We start from the raw sequence: 16,266 nt of genomic DNA, 5'->3' as shown, positions 1-16,266 counted from the left end.
TTTACACTACATTTGCCAATCATAAAATCTCTTGAAAACATTGGACAGGATCACCTCTTGCTACTTGGTAACAAGGTTTATAAATGTATTTATTAAGGTAAGATGGCCAAGTGCATTTTATAAAACATTTCTTGAAAAGGATTTCAGAAATGTTTTTTACAACATGAAATCTTCATTCCTTGTTCTGCACAGATGCTGCCAATGGCCAGATTTATGCAAGAATGATAATGAGAGGGTCCGAGTCAGGGAGCCATATCATTTTTATTGTCAAAGTTCATTTCTTCAGAACACTTTCATGAGATACATTAATGTAACTAAGGCAAAAGTTTTTTTTAACATCATTAACTTTTTGAATTCACATAGGACTTTCATGGTGTCAATGCGATCATTTTAAATTAATCTCTCCGCCCACCACCTGAAGGACTCTAAATTCTTTCCATTTATTTAAGGCTCATTTGAAGCAATTTTTCTCTTGAATCTGTGGTGCTGGCTCCTTCTGACTCTTTGATCTTTCAGTATTGGACTGTGTTCTAAAATAATCCCATGCGATTTCATCAGTGACTGAAGTCCAGATCTTCCTTTTGCCATATCCGTGGCCTTTACCTAGTTGTCGGTCTGAAGCTGGGAGACAAACCTAAGCTATTTCTCAGTTTTTCTGCAACCATGTTCTTGTGAGTGATGTTTCAATCCAAGACTCTTCCCCACACAGAGCGGGTGACCCCTCTCCTGCTGACATGATGGGCCACAGGTGGAGCGGGGCTCTTATTCCTGCTTCCTCAGTGTGGTCACTGACTGAGCTCCTGGCGACTGCTTGAGGTAGGGTTCAGTTTAATGTTCTGTTGTGAACTATATGCTGCAGAGTATAGATCCTTCCTTGGATTTGGATAATATCCTTCCCTAATCCAGATTCAAGTTGTTTGATTCTTTCTCTACTTTTGCTGGTGTTGAAATAAACAAATATATGCTCCTAGTATGTAGTTCAAAGATTTGTTAGTGGTAAAATGGATATATTTGCTATCATAGAATTTTAAAATACAAAAAGAGAAATACAAATGAAAAAAATCTTGAAAGTTCACTCTATTGCTTATGAAATATAATAAATATCAGCAACTTTTAGAAAGTTAGCCATTGCCAATCTAATTTTATAATTTGTTAGTCACTTTTATTAATGTTCATAGCTGACAACTAATCTGGTTATTAATTAATTTTAACTTTTAATTCATGACTATATGACTATAAATTTCATATTCGTATGCAAATTAGAAAAAAATCAAACTTAGAAATAATCAGGCAGTAGTTCTATGTAATTTAAAACAATGTTTTTTACAATTATTGTAAACTATTGCCTCTTAAATTAGATCATAGATGGTCGCATGAAACTATTCATGAAATTTATTAAAGCAGATAATTTTATTATATTAGTATAAAATAGAAAGCAAGAAAAGTGGGGCAAAGGTGCCAATCAATATACATCCATGGAGACATTGCAGATTTTTTTGCATGTATTTTTGTTTAGTAAAAGATTATTTATAAACCTGAAAGCATTTTCCTTTCAAATGCCTTAATTTGAAAAGAGGAATGATATAAAGTACTTCACATCATGAAAACAGTACATTATATATTTCTTTAAAAACAGAATCTCTTGATTGGAAAAAATTGTAAAAAGCATCCAACTATCTGGTGCTTGAGTCCCGACTTCACCTCCGCTTACTTTTCTGGTTTCTCTCTTCTAATATATTCTAGTTAGATTTTGTCTCAAAATGTAGACCTCAGAAACTAATCCAATGCTCCAGGTGCACATTGACAAATGTAGAGAAGACAATGACCTGTCCTCTTCCTTTCTTCTTTCCTCCATTCTCCGCCCCCTCCCCCACTCTTCCTTCCCACTTTTCGTCCTGTGGTAAATACTTATAGAAAGCCTACTCTATGTCTGGCACTGTGCTAAGTGCTGGAAATAAAAATGAGGAAAAGAAAACATGGCCCCTACTTTCCTAGAGTTATAATCTAGTGAAGAATACAGAGAGGAATCAAATAATCACATAAATTATTGCAAAATTCTATCTGTGACAAGTCCTAAGGAAAGTATATAGTTTTATGAGAACCTGTAAAAGGAGGATTTGAGCTAATTGGATCAGCATTCATTTGATAGATTCATCCAATGAAGGGATAAACTACTAAGCTGACCAGGGCCAGGCACTGAGTTCTGGAACATGCCTCTAGGCAGCGGTTCTCAACCTGTGGGTCGCGACCCCTTTGGCTGTCAAACAATCCTTTCACAGGGGTCGCCTAAGACCATCCTGCATATCAGATATTTACATTATGATGCATAACAGTAGCAACATTACAGTTATGAAGTAGCAACGAAAATAATTTTTTGGTTGGGGGTCACAACACGAGGAACTTCTTTAAAGGGCCAGAAGGTTGAGAACCACTGCTAGAGGTTGTGCTCCAGCCTAGTTTCAATTTACCCATCCGTGTCCTCTGTGCTGTTCAACCAGTTGAGGATTGCCTCATTGAACTACTATCTGTAGATAATAAATGAAGTTAGAACAGAGTATTCCCCTAGCATCAAGCTAAGATTTCTTTCATAATTAAATAAAAAAAAAACATATAAAAATGAGATTGTTCCTCTGTAGGAGTAATCTATAAGTAAATACCTAAGGTATCCTGAGAAACTGTTACTTGTTATTACTATAAACAGGGCATAAGCTTCTATAAGGAATGTGCTATAATGTGCATGTTTGTGTCCTGCCCCCCCAAATTCATATGTTGAAATCTACAGCCGGTATTAGGAGGTAAAGCCTTTGGGAGATGATTAGGTCAGAAAGACAGAGCCCTCATGAATGGGATTTGTGTCTGTGTAAAGAGGTTCAAGAAAGCTCTCTTGCCTCTTCTTCCACCTTGTGAGGACAAAGCCAAAGGTATTGTCTATGAACCAGAAATCAGGCCCTCACAAGTCACCAAATCGGCTGGTGCCTTCTTAGCCTCCAGAACTATGTGAAATAAATTTCTCTTGTTTAAAAGCTACCAAGTCTCCGATACTTTGTTATACCATCCGAATGGACTTAGACAGAATGAATGCATTTAGTGTCCAAATTTTTCATAAATACTCCATTGGAAGAAAGAATGTGGCCATAGAGGAAGAGGCATTCATATGGAGAAAACAAGAATCAGGGAGTATGGAAATGTGTTCTGTGTGCCTCCAGTCTTAACTAGGAGACATGAGCATTCTGTCCTCTAGGCAAGTATAGCCGGATGTAAATGGGTATAGCCAGTTGATCTATGGACCATTTGATTCCCAGTCAGGGCACATGCCTGAGTTGTGGGTTCAATCCCCAGTGTGGGGCGTGCAGAAGGCAGCCGATCAATGATTCTCTCTCATCGTTGATGTTTCTCTCTTTCACTCTCCATTCCTCTCTAAAAACTATGGAAGTACCTAGGTCTTTGTTACACTGATGTATCAAAAAGCTATGGTTTCATGGGTACTGAGTTTCAGCCTGGGATGTTGAAAAAGTTCTAGAGATGGAGAGTGGTGATGGTTGCAAAACAATGTGAATGCACCTAATGCCACTAAACTGTACACTTAAAATAATCCAAATGGTAAATTTTATGTTATGCATATTTTACCAAAATTGTGAGCCTGGAACTCAGATGTTAAGTCCTCATGACATGGCTGACATGTCTGCCACCACCTTTCCCCAGCCCCAAACTGTGTGAAGGCAATGAGCTGAAAGTTCTGGATTCCTCCAACCTGGCTGAATCCTCACTTACTTAGGATCTGCGGAGGCCACAGGGAGCATCTGTGAGGATCCAAGAAGTGCTGGGGAGCCACAACTACTTCCTTCTTTGTGAACCTTTGATCTGGTGTGCTCTTTGCTCTGCTTGCTAGCCAAAGTGAAGGCAGGCCAACTGAAAGTAGGCTTGGCTGAGACTCAAAAGTCCTTCTCACCAGCCCTTTCACCCAGGCTATAGTTAGGCATAGCTCAGGGCTCTCCCAGATTTACTAGTAAACCAATGACAAAATAATCTAATTCACTGTCTTTGTTCTTATCATATCTATTTGGACTTTATAAGATACTTACACAGAATTTATATATCAGCCCAAATATAAGAAGACTGCTCTGTCTTTATAGTTCTCATTATAAGTCAATATTTTGGCAATTGGTTTTAAACCTCAGTCTTGTCAGTGAGAGACCCTAACTTTCAAATGTCAGTCATCTGGTGTTTGTGGGCATAAGAACTGATGATCAGGCTGAGGTCCCTCTAAGGGTCCGGCCTCTATCAGCTGACTTCCCTAGAGGCCATCTTTTCTTTTTAGCCATCACACCTTCCAGCCATCATTCTTTATCTTGTCCATTTCACACTGACATCCATTGCTTTGTTGAATTTTGGACATACCTTTGTCTCTTAAATTTATGTAAATATTTAGAGTAGCTAAAACTTCCTTGTAACCTTTTTATTTTCTTTGGCTCCAATTTTTTCTAATATTTTTTCTACCTATTGTTGACATTTGCCAACAGCCTTGCAGATAGGTGAGGCCAATTGACTAGTTTCATCCAATGAAATGAGAATGGAAATAAAATTCGAGACTGTGCTTAGGTATTTATGCACGGCTGTGCACTGTCACATCCTCTTTTCGGCATCAGAGAAAACTGATGTCTAGGTCCTCCCTAGGTAACTGTGGGAGCATTGCTTCCTGCTGCCCTCCCTTGGGTAGGTCATGCTGTTGTGTCATTCTGTTTCCACAATTTAGCCAAGCCTATCCTGATAATCCTGTTGCTTCAGGAAATTCTCTTCTAAGGCAACAATTGCCACACACTACATTAACATGCACACCTGAAAGAGTCTACATGCACGTGACGCTTTACCCACGTGTAGATTTTGGAGTCAGAATGCTGGTATTGAATTTGGGCAACACAATTTACTAGCTGTGTGACCTTGGGCCAGTTAATAAATTCTCTGAACCTAGTAAAATGAGGATGAGAATAGAGCCTACCTCTGAAGGGAATTGTGAGAATCAAATCAGCGAAAATACTTAGAGTGGTACCTGGCACATAGTAAATGTTTGGTAAGGTGTTTGCTATAATTACTGTATGTAACAGGACCCTCATGAATATCACTATGATGAAAGTGTGAAGCATTTTGAGAATCTGATATCTGTGAGTGTTGTTATAAATCAATATATATAAAATTATGATTATGGGTGTTTAATATTATTTACCCAAAAGAAAACTATATTAAGCCTAATCTTAAAGTAGCTTATAATTTTAAAACAGACAGACTCTCCCTTCCTTACAGATAATGAACAGCTGTTACACATCTGTCCTCAATTTAGAAGTTTATGTTTAGCAACTCCACACAATAACAGTTTTCTCTCTGGCTCTGGTCTTGGATAGACAATGTTATGGTCAGTCTATTGAGCTTGTGCATGGACATACATTTCACGTAAGCATTATCCCATTAAGGCTTTAAAAGGTGGTTTGGTTTATAACAGAATTTCTTTTATTTTTTTTTTCAAAAGATAGTCAAATAACTGGCATATTCCTAGTAAGTGTTTAAATTTCAATTCTATATTTCCCTTATGAAAGGACTAAGAAGAAAACATAGCCTTGTTATATTTTAATCTTTGGATGTTATATTCTAGTTAAATCCAAGTTGTGTCTCTAATTTAGGTCTATAGAGTTGCTTTTATGGAAATTATGTGTTATGCAAAGTATATGTTAGAAACACAAATTGAAAGAAAACTCCTACAATGCTTATAGAATGTTACATTTGTCTTTTTCAGAAGAGCTTTTTGTTCAGTAAATTGTAGTCAGAATATAATAATTATGAATCTGAATATATTTTTATGTTTAGGGATAAAGTAAGATGGCCATGACCAGAATGAAGGCTTAGGCTTTAAGAATGAAAAACAAATTGGAAAAATGTTTTTAAAATAAAAATGTACAGTTAATTTTCCATGGAAAAGAGCAAAAGAAAACCATGTAATTTAGATTTTTTTAAATATATATTTTATTGATTTTTTTTACAGAGAGGAAGAGAGAGGAATAGAGAGTTAGAAACATCCATGAGAGAGAAACATCGAACAGCTGCCTCCTGCACACCCCCTACTGGAGATGTGCCCGAAACCAAGGTACATGCCCTTGACTGGAATCAAACCTGGGACCCTTCAATCCACAGGCCAACGCTCTATCCACTGAGCCAAACCAGCTAAGGCAAAGTTTTTATTTTGCTAACAAAAGCCAAAAACGTGTCTCCCCAGTTCTTACCATTCAACACTAAAATACTGTTTTTCATAAAATAGACATTGAGCAAATGTTTTCCCAGATAAGATCCATAGAGCGGTCATTCTGTCTTTCTCTCCACACACAGCCAGGGCTGGGAAGAGCAGAGAGCTTCATGATGAATCGACCTTCACAGTTGATGAGGAAAGCAGTGGAGCATGAATGTCAAAAACCTCTCCCATAAGCCTAGTGACCAAAATAGTACGATCTGCAAATAGAAAGAGGTGGCAGGAAAGAAAAGAGGACAATTCGGATGCTAATGAACAGCAGTAGAATTTCTGGTTGTTTTCTCTCTAGATTAGTATTCATAAACTAGCTCATTTCTATATGTCTATTGTACTTGGAGATGTGTGGATAATACTAGCTAGCTGCTGTCATTTGGATCTCCACAAAGTCTCCAACTTTGCTTTTGCCACCTCGTGATAAGCTAAATTGCTATAAAAAATAACTTTTGCCCTCACTGTGTCTTCCATGCTCAAATGTCTTCAAAGGTAAATCTTCAAAATTAACAGTACTTTAAAAAATCTTCCTTTTGGTCCAGCTGTGGTGGCTCAGTGGTTAAACATCGACCTATGAACCAGGAGGTCACGGGTTTGATTCCCGGTCAGGGCACATGCCGGGGTTGCAGGCTCCATTGCCAGTATGGGGCATGCAGGAAGTAGATGATCAATGATTCTCTCATCATTGTTGTCTGTCTTTCCCTTCCTCTCTGAAAACATTTTAAAAAATCTTTCTTTTTCTTTTTTTCATTTCTTAAAGTTTTAAAGCTCCTCTTTAACAGGTATTTTGTGATGTTTTTTCTTGCTGTTCCAAGACATGAACACTTAAAAAAAAAGTATCTCAGACATAGTTTATACTTGACAATCCTATATAATAAAAGGCAATTATGCAAAGCGACCTTACAGCGGAACAAATGGTCACTATGAAGCATACTGACCACTAGGGGACAGACACTCAATGCAGGAGGGCCCCCCCCCTTGTGGTCAGTGTGCTCCCACAGGGGGAGCATCACTCAGCCAGAAGCCTGACTCACCGCTGGCGAGCACAGCGGCCGTGGCAGGAGCCTCTCCCACCTCTGGGCAGCACTAAGGATGTCTGACTGATGGCTTAGTCGGACATCCCCTGAGGGCTTCTGGACTGCGAGAGGGCGCAGACCGGACTGAGGGACAACCCCCCTGAGTGCACAAATTTCATGCACTGGGCCTCTAGTTTTCTATAAAACCAAGTCTGTCATTGAATGAAACCCTTTGGCAAAATTAAGTAAGCAAAGATGAGAACCTATAACATACGTGCATCATCCCTGATTTTGTCACTTTATGTAGTTTTGATAGGACTCAAGGGTATATGTTGACAGTCAGAGGCTGGTTTCTCTAGCTAGGTCTGCAAACCAGAATCATCCATGACCTTAAATGCATATGTTGGGAGTTGAGGGAGACAAGTTACATTTATTGAGGGCCTACTATATACAGTCACTATAGTTTATCCATGTAATTTTAGCTCATTCTCACTACTAATTATTGAGGTAGATATTAAAATTCTTTTTTAATCATGAGGAAATTGACAGTTGGAAAGTTGATGTATTTTTCTGGAATTTGGGCTCACTTTTGTGTGAATCAAAAGCCCAAGCATTTTCCACTGCACCCCTCTCTGGGCTCTTTACTATTTCTTTCTTCATTATCTATTTCAGAGACTGCAGCTACATGGAGTTATCAGAATATTTATAACTAGAGGCCCGATGCACAAAATTTGTGCGAGAGTAGGCCTTCTTTCCCTCAGCTGCCGGCACTGGCTTCCCTCACAGCCCCGGCTTCGTCCAGAGGTCATCCAGAAGGATGTCCGGAAGGACATCTGGTCTAATTAGGATAGTATGCTTTTATTATTATAGATACAAGTATAATATAGCAAGATAACAAATTGGAGTCGGAAATACCAAAAAGATTTGTGAGACAAAGATATGTATGTTTATCTTAGAACATTTTAAAATTATAGCAAATACCAAGCTAAAAAAAAAAAAAAATCAACCAAAGTTCTTCACCCAAAAATCATCCAACTTGGTGTATTTTCTTTCAAGATTGAAAAAAAAACCCTCCAAAACCATAACTCTTCCCATATAGACCCTCATCTTAATTTCTAACAACTTAATAGAATAATGGCATGGTGAGATGCACGGGTGGGAAAACCTGCAGGTACACACTGGGCTGCTTGTCCAGGCCTGACTCACAATGCAGTTGATTTCCAGGGTGCAATGCAGGTTTCTCATGCCTCATCACTGCTGCCTTGGAGGTGCTGGACCATTTTATCAGTGTGAGCGTCTTCTTTTAAAATATAAGCATGGTAGAGAAACAACTGACTAAAAAAGAGAGGAAAATAAGGAGATGTGAGCTTTGATTGCGAAAACACACAAAGACACGGCCAGGTGGCAGAGAGAGCCTACATTAGAGGTGTGCTTGGCTGCATAGAGAGCAGCTCTTTCCTGCGAGCTAATGGAGTGCAGGGGCCGAAGCCACCAGACATCATCAGCTGTCTCTCTGTTCGGTGGGGGAAGGGCGGGAAGCAATATAGATTCCTCAGCTAGGGGTCACTAGACGTCCTTCGTACACTGCAGGGGAAGAACATTGAGCAATTGAAAACAGCTATGCTGAAAAACATGGCTTTTGATAAAATTTCTTTGGCTTCTCTCTTTTGTTTAATGCTACTAGCATGCCTTTTACTGTATTGATTTGTCAGAACCTTAATATTACTCAAACTGTAAGTCAAAGGTATTTATCCCAGTTTGTGTTCATTTCTTTGGCTAAAATAACTCACTAGATTAAAAAAAAAAGTGACGTTTCAAGTTTTTTTTTATGTTACACATTAAAAATGATTATCATTGTTTTGTGTTTTTCTCCAGTTTATATTTTAAAAAATCACATATGAGTGGGAATAAAATGATTACTCTGAAAACTGCTTTAGCATTTTTAAAACATCAGCAGTGATTTTCATGTGAGTATTTGCTAGACAAGCCATCTTTTCTTGCTCTGGTTATGATAGCCTTCAGCTAATTCTTATCTTTCAAATGCTTGAAGTTCTATACTTCATATAAAAGTGGGAAGAAAACCAAGTCTGAGAAGGACAAATGATTTTTGGCTTGGTAACCATAGAGTTGGGAGGGATCCCTAGAAAAATCTCCTTTGGAGGACTGTGCAGGGGGCCCACCACAAGTACATGTATTTCTTTGGTCAGCAAATTATGCCCTAAGTCAGAAAAAGCAGGCTAATGTGACTGGATTGCAATGCAGCAGTTTGAATACAGATGTCATAGCCATGCTTAAAATGCAAGAGTGGCTTCCATCAATACAGTGTAATAGGATTGAAGAATTACTTTTGCCTCGGTGGCTCAGTCCTGAATGTTCGGCGATGTCCTCTATATAAATTTGGCCCCATAAGTGGAGAAGACTCAGTGACCATCTCTCCAGTGCAGTCTGGGACAACAGGACAAATAAGGCCTCTATTGCTCATCCCAAGACCTGTTCGCAGAGGTGCTGTCCTGCCACCGACCTGATGGGGCAGCAGTTTCCAAGGGCCCCACAGGCTGCCAGAGCCATGCTCTGGTCTCTTCCCACCAGAACTGGGCTGAGTCACTCCTCAGTGTTCCCAGATAAAGTACAGGACATCAAAATAGTTCATGGGCATATTTATGCTAAAATAAATAAAAAACTTAAAGATTGATACTAAAATATATCTCTATCATGTATATGTATATGTATATATATGTATATGTGTGTATATGTTTATCTACATCTATCTATATCATCATCTATATCTCTCTATAGATAAATAGATAGACATTATCTTAAATTCAAAGTTAATTGGGTGCCCTGTATTTTTCTTTACTAAACCCGACAACTTTATTTCTGTAGTAAGGAGAAATTACTTCCCTCTTTGGATAGAAATTCTCTATTTTCTTCTTCCCTAAGTTTAAGGAAGACAGAAGGGACATGACATTTTTGCTTGTGAGTCTGTTCTCCAGATGAAGACTCACCCATTTAGAGGGAAAAGATCCTAGAGAATAACTGTTTAGTCAGACTAGTCCAGAAGTCTAGGAATTCAAAATACTTGAAGTCCAAGAGTTATGTATCCCCAGAAACGAATCCCATCCAGGCAGTTATCTATATATATAAAAATGTCCCTGCAGGAGTTAGACTAGGAGACTGGGAGTTTGATCACTTGCTATGATGTATGCTGACCACCAGGGGGTGGCATGGAACAAAGGAAGGTCCCGATTGGCCCTGATCACCAGCCAGGCCTAGGGACCCTACCTGTGCACGAATTTCATGCACCAGGCCTCTAGTTACTAAATAAACCAGCCTAACAGCTCGTGCAGATGGGAATCTGGAAGGTTCTATCTTTGCTTTGATTTTACTGTTTTGGGAAATAACTTCCCCATGGTCCCATTTCATGATTCCATTAATGGGGGAAGGCAACCAACTTAGATAATAGACTCAGATAGAGTTGATTTTATTTTTTTAAATCTGTCCATGGTGGAACACCTCAAAGAGAGACAGTCTTGAAGTACCATGTAATAATGTTCATATCATAAATGTTCTTCCATAATTGCTATGCCCGTTCAGGATTAGGTATATTAACAAATGACAAAGTTGGTTGTTCACATTACCTGAATTGAGGAACGTTGGAAACCTTTTTATGTTAAATTAGAGGCCCAGTGAACAAATCTGTGCACAGGTGGGGTCCCTAGGCCTGGCCAGTAATTAGGGCCAATTGGGGCCCACTCTCCCAGTCCTGATCAGGGCTGGGCCAATTGGGGCCTGCTGGCCAGGGGGAGGATACAGGGAGGGACCATGGGAGGTTGGCTGGCCACAGGAGGTTGGCTGTGGGAGCCCACTGACCACCAGTGTTGACCACTGACCACCTGTGTTGAGCATCTGCCCCCTAGTGGTTAGTGCATGTCATAACGACTGGTCCACAGGTAGTTCTGGTCATTCTGGTTGTTTGGTCATAATGGTTGCTTAGGCTTTTATTTATATAGATTCTTTTCCCTCCCTAGATGCACAATACTTAAAAGATCAGAAGTAATGTTATTTTTAGCTGGTCTCTTTTTAAATCTCCACAAAGGAATTGTTAAGGCATTAACACTTTAAAACGGATGGCCTTACAGGGAGACTGGACTTCAGACAGCATAAGCATTATAAGTCTGAATTCAAGTCACTAAACAGTGCAGAAAATGGGTGAGGGGGTAGTGATAGGAAGTGAGAGTCATACCCAAGAAAAGTGTCATTTGTCCCATCATGATGCCTAGGGCTGGTCCTGACTCATGCTCTTACTCTATTCCTATGTGTGTCTTGTTTTTAGTTGAAAAGAGAGTTGCTTTTATTTAACCAAATCCCCTTCCCTCCTGCTCTCTGAGTGGGATCATTCACCCCTGGCACCACTTTGCTCTAGTGCAGGTTCTTAGATGCAATTTAGACACCACGTAAGGTGCTAATGAGCTTTTCCTATTACCATTAACTTACTGTGTGACCTTAGGCAAATCCCTTAACTACCCTGGACCTCAGTTTTATCATTATAAAATACCAGAGTGGCATTGGATGGTCTGTCAGTCTTATCAAGAAAGAAAAGAGAAAAACATACATCACCGAGGGCTTATAGTCTGTTCAGCAGAGACCATATATTGTCTCATGCATCACTGCCCTACCCCTCACTAGTCATATGTTCTCCAGCAATTTATTTAATCTCTCTTTGCCTCTATAAACAGGGGGAAATAATACTTACAAATTATGATGTTAAGATAATAAAATGAGGTAGCACATGTGAAGCACTTAGAACAGTCTTGACACAGAATAACAGTTAATAACAGCCATTAGTTCCTTCAAGAATAATTTTTATTTTAAAGAAAACGTTAAGCTATATCAACATCCCTGAAATATTGCAAGCTCTAAGTTATCATTATAGTTGTTCACGAAGCTATGTTATTGCTGCTTCCTACGAATTTTGATCAACATAAACTTTAAAAAGTAAAAATGGACAATCTCATCACCAATTGCTCAGAATCCAAAGTGAATAAAGACATTTCTTCCCATATATTATACTCAACAAACTAGAAAAAATAATCTAATTTCTCCTCCCAAATGATTCCCATCTTTTGATACTTAGCTCACAAAGCAGTTCTTAAGACAGTCAACAAAATACAAAGGAAGATCACACATCTCCACAGAAATGATTTTCAAATTAAAATTAGAAGTGCCACATCAAAAATTTTACCTCTCTCAACTGACTTTTAATAAAAACACATATTTCTTAATGGAGTCAATTGTAGAGATCTGTGGCATGAACAAGAATTTCAACTAACCTCCTTCCTTCCTTAGACTTCTTTACAAAACAGTCGGCTACCTGCTGGAGGACCCTGTTTCCCTTCCTGTTATCACTCATCTCTCTCACCACATTCCTGGTGCTGTTCCTGAAAGGAGAAGCTACTCAAAAAAATTCTAGTAATAGGAGTTTCCGCAGAAGCATATTAAAGCATTTAAGAATTGTGCTTAACAGGAAGTGATTAAGTCATTTATTATACTAAGCCTGCCCTGCGTTGTAATGAGTTTTTCATTTGTCTTATGTATTTCTACCTTGATAGTTGCACATGCATTGCTTCATTTTATCATCCTTTCCTTTTTTTGGAATTTAGAAAATGTTAGCTTAGGAAGTGTTTAACCTGACAAAAATACATTATTTGAAAAAAAAATTCACCTCAACCCAGAGGTATGGCATTAAGTGGAATCCTGTGTATCATGGGAAACCTAATGCACACAAGATGTGAGCGTGTTCCTTGATCAGAACTTTTAAATACTAAGTAGCACTAAATGGGAGAAATAAATCAAATGCAAGGATAGCCAGAATAATGAACAGTGACGATGCTTCACACTCACACCCCAGCAAAGCAATATGAAAAAGTGATCCTGGCTGTCATGAGCTATTACTGAGTGAAGAACTTCTTTTTTAGTCCTTCTAACTTAAAAAAAAAGACAGAAAAAATGCTGGAGGAAAATAACCTTCTTTCCTGACTCCCTCAGATTAGTTGTCAGCAAAACAAACTGCTATGTATCATCTGTTTGGTGACAGAAAAAATATATATTGAGATCAAAGATAATCATGGTACACCTGGTTATTATTTGTAAAGACTTAACAGTAAGTTTTTAATGATTAATTTATCTGCCACATAACGCCTTCATAGATCATGTGGGACATCAAGGGAGGAATGTGGTACTGCATTTCTAAAGCCGTTTTCTATGTCTCTGAATGATAATAGGCATGGAAGCCATCATTAGTCTTGTGAGACGATGGTTCCTGTAGGAATCTCCTATGTGTTACCTTTCAGAGGGAAGGTCAACAAAGCCACCCCCTGGGACTCCCCTGCAGGATACAGCTAACACAAGCATAAACTGTATGGAAATGGCTAAATTATCTTTACTAAGACCTTGGTCTTTCACATCCATCAAGCCCTTCTGAACTAGTAAAACAGATAAGCACCCTGCTGGCAAAAGTGTTACTATCCTTACGCTTGTCATGACTGGCACTACAAATTTAACAATAAACAGACAGATATTTGTCTTGCTTCCTTAAAAAACAAAATAAGTGTGCCGAAAGACATACACTGGCAAGGACAATTTGTTTTAATGGGGAGCAGACTGGAAGAAAAGAATTGCTAAGTGGATTCTGTGTCACTGTTTCTCTCAGTCCCTCCTCAAAAGACCCTTAATCCAGAAATCCAATCGTAACTGCTATCAGAGCACATGGAGAAGGTAATAGGCATCTGACAAGCCAAAACAAAGCGAAGCAGGACCCCATGGCTGCCGGGTGGGAGGGGCGGGCAGATTTATCCACCCTCACGTCTCAGCTTCCTGAGAGTGGAGCCCGTGTCAATGCCTCATCCTGACACCTAACTCATGGGGGAATTGTAAGTCATCAATACCAATGACTGTAAAACACTTTGTAAATAAAAATGGCTTAGAAGTTCCAATTAACAACAGAAAGTAACCCTCTGGGATGTGCCAGAGAGAAGTAACTACCGCCATAAATAAGCAATGGTTGGTTTAGGTTCACCTCCTCTTTCAATGCCATTAAAAATGGGCTTCCTTCCCATCTCCAATCTGAAGACCCAGCTATGATTTCTTTTCTTATCTGCACTACAAAGTGCCGTGGTTTATGAGAGGAAGGGTTGAGGAGACACGGGACTGTTTTAACACCAGTACTCACATGCATACATGCACATTCTGATCTCTCTTCATGAGAAATGACTACAGCAATCTGGGGTGATATAACTGAAGTAGCCAACTGTGTAACTATTACATATGTGCCTCTCTGAAGCAAGAGGCCCAAGAAGTTGCGGTGGGGCAGCTTCTAGTGTACTTTCATGCTTGTCCCGTCCAGAACTTTGACCAACACACACAATGGATTGATTATGTGTGGCCCAGGAAGTGTCCACTAAGCCTGTGGCATTTTCCAGCCATGCTGGTCACTGACAATATATCACACTTGTACTTGTGAAGAAAGAGGGGGTTTTGGCTCTCTCTTGGTCTCTTCTTCACTCGCTCTGGGAGATGCCAGCTGTTATACTGTGAACTGTCCTATGGAAAGGCCCACATGGCAAGAAGCTGGGGAGGAGTCTGGCCAAAAGCCAGCAAGGGACTAAGGCCCTCTGTCCATCAACCTGTGAGAAACTGAATCTTGCTAGCAGCCACGTGAGTGGATTTGGATAAAGATCCTCTCCCCCTTGGACCTTTAGATGACTGCAACCCCACTGACACCTCGATTGCAGCCTTGTGAGAGACCCTGAGCCAGTGATACCCAGCTAGGCGGCACACGAATTCCTTACACACTGGAGCTTTGAGATAAATGATTATTGTGGATTTGAGAAGATTTTGTTCGTGCATATGGCTAGAAGATGAATTCTTCCTCCTCCACCGGGAATGAAGAACTTCAGGCTCTACCGCTAGCTGACCAGCTAAAGGATCGAGCAGCAGATCCACTAAATAGGAGAGCCATTACCCTGGTTTATTTTACTTATGGACTATCCCAACACCCCTGTTGCCCACTAGGTTTTACTCGCTCTTCGATGCTTGGCAGAATGCCGTGCTAACAGAAAAAAGGTGGAAGGAGAACTGTGCATAATGTTAAGCTTGCAAAATGTTATACAGAAAATTACAACTCTAGGAGAAACGAAATGTTGGTCTCTGAGATCTATGGCATTCCTCAATCTTCCAATGTGGCACACAGTGAGAGTTTCAATGAAATGAATTCATGTAGAAGGAAAAAAGCTTGGTTTTTTGTTGTTGTTGTTTTTTCTGGGAATTACAAACAAATGTGTCCAAACAGAGGTTTTCCATATAGACGGTCTTGATGATACATCTCAGAGAAGTCCACCTGCAGAGGCTTTGTTAAAAATTAAAGGCATTATTAGTTTTACTTTTCAAATGGCTGTTCAAAGGTGTGTGGTGCGAATCCATTCAGATTTGAGAGCAGAGCCTTCAGCGTCAGCAACAGCATCAGTGGAGGTTATGAAGGCTCAGCAGGTGGTGGGAAGTGGAAGCAGAGAGGAGATGCTGGTCCCGTCAGGGGTAAGGCTGTGGAGGTAAAGCAGAGCTGCTGGATGACCTGCCGGCCTGAGGGTCAGAGCCCACAGAGGAGGAGGAGGCGGCAGTGTGGGGCGGCTCCCACCCAGAGGGTGGGGCTAGCTGGCTGAGCACAGCCAAGAACTTCTTTTTAAAATTCTTTATTGTTTAAAGTATTACATATAGTATTACACATGTCTCCTTTTTTTCCCACTGGCACCCCCACCTCCCAGCACATGCCCTCACCCCCTAGTATCTGTGTCATTGGTTATGCTTATATGCAGGCATACAAGTCCTTCGGTTGATCTCTTATCCCCCATCCTCCCCCTCCTCTGCCTTCCCTCTGAGGATTGACAGACTGTTCAATGCTTCCACGTCTCTGGA

General features: G+C 39.8%; 1 pseudogene; it reads left to right on the top strand.

Annotated features, from left to right (window-relative positions):
• Positions 1–15,185: 15,185 nt before the first annotated feature.
• Positions 15,186–16,030, top strand: LOC102755625 (annotated as a pseudogene).
• Positions 16,031–16,266: the final 236 nt, after the last annotated feature.

The sequence above is a fragment of the Myotis davidii genome, unplaced genomic scaffold (assembly GCF_000327345.1).
Source record: "Myotis davidii unplaced genomic scaffold, ASM32734v1 scaffold68, whole genome shotgun sequence".
Taxonomy (NCBI): Eukaryota; Metazoa; Chordata; class Mammalia; order Chiroptera; family Vespertilionidae; genus Myotis; species Myotis davidii.
This window is presented reverse-complemented; position numbering and strand designations above follow the sequence as displayed.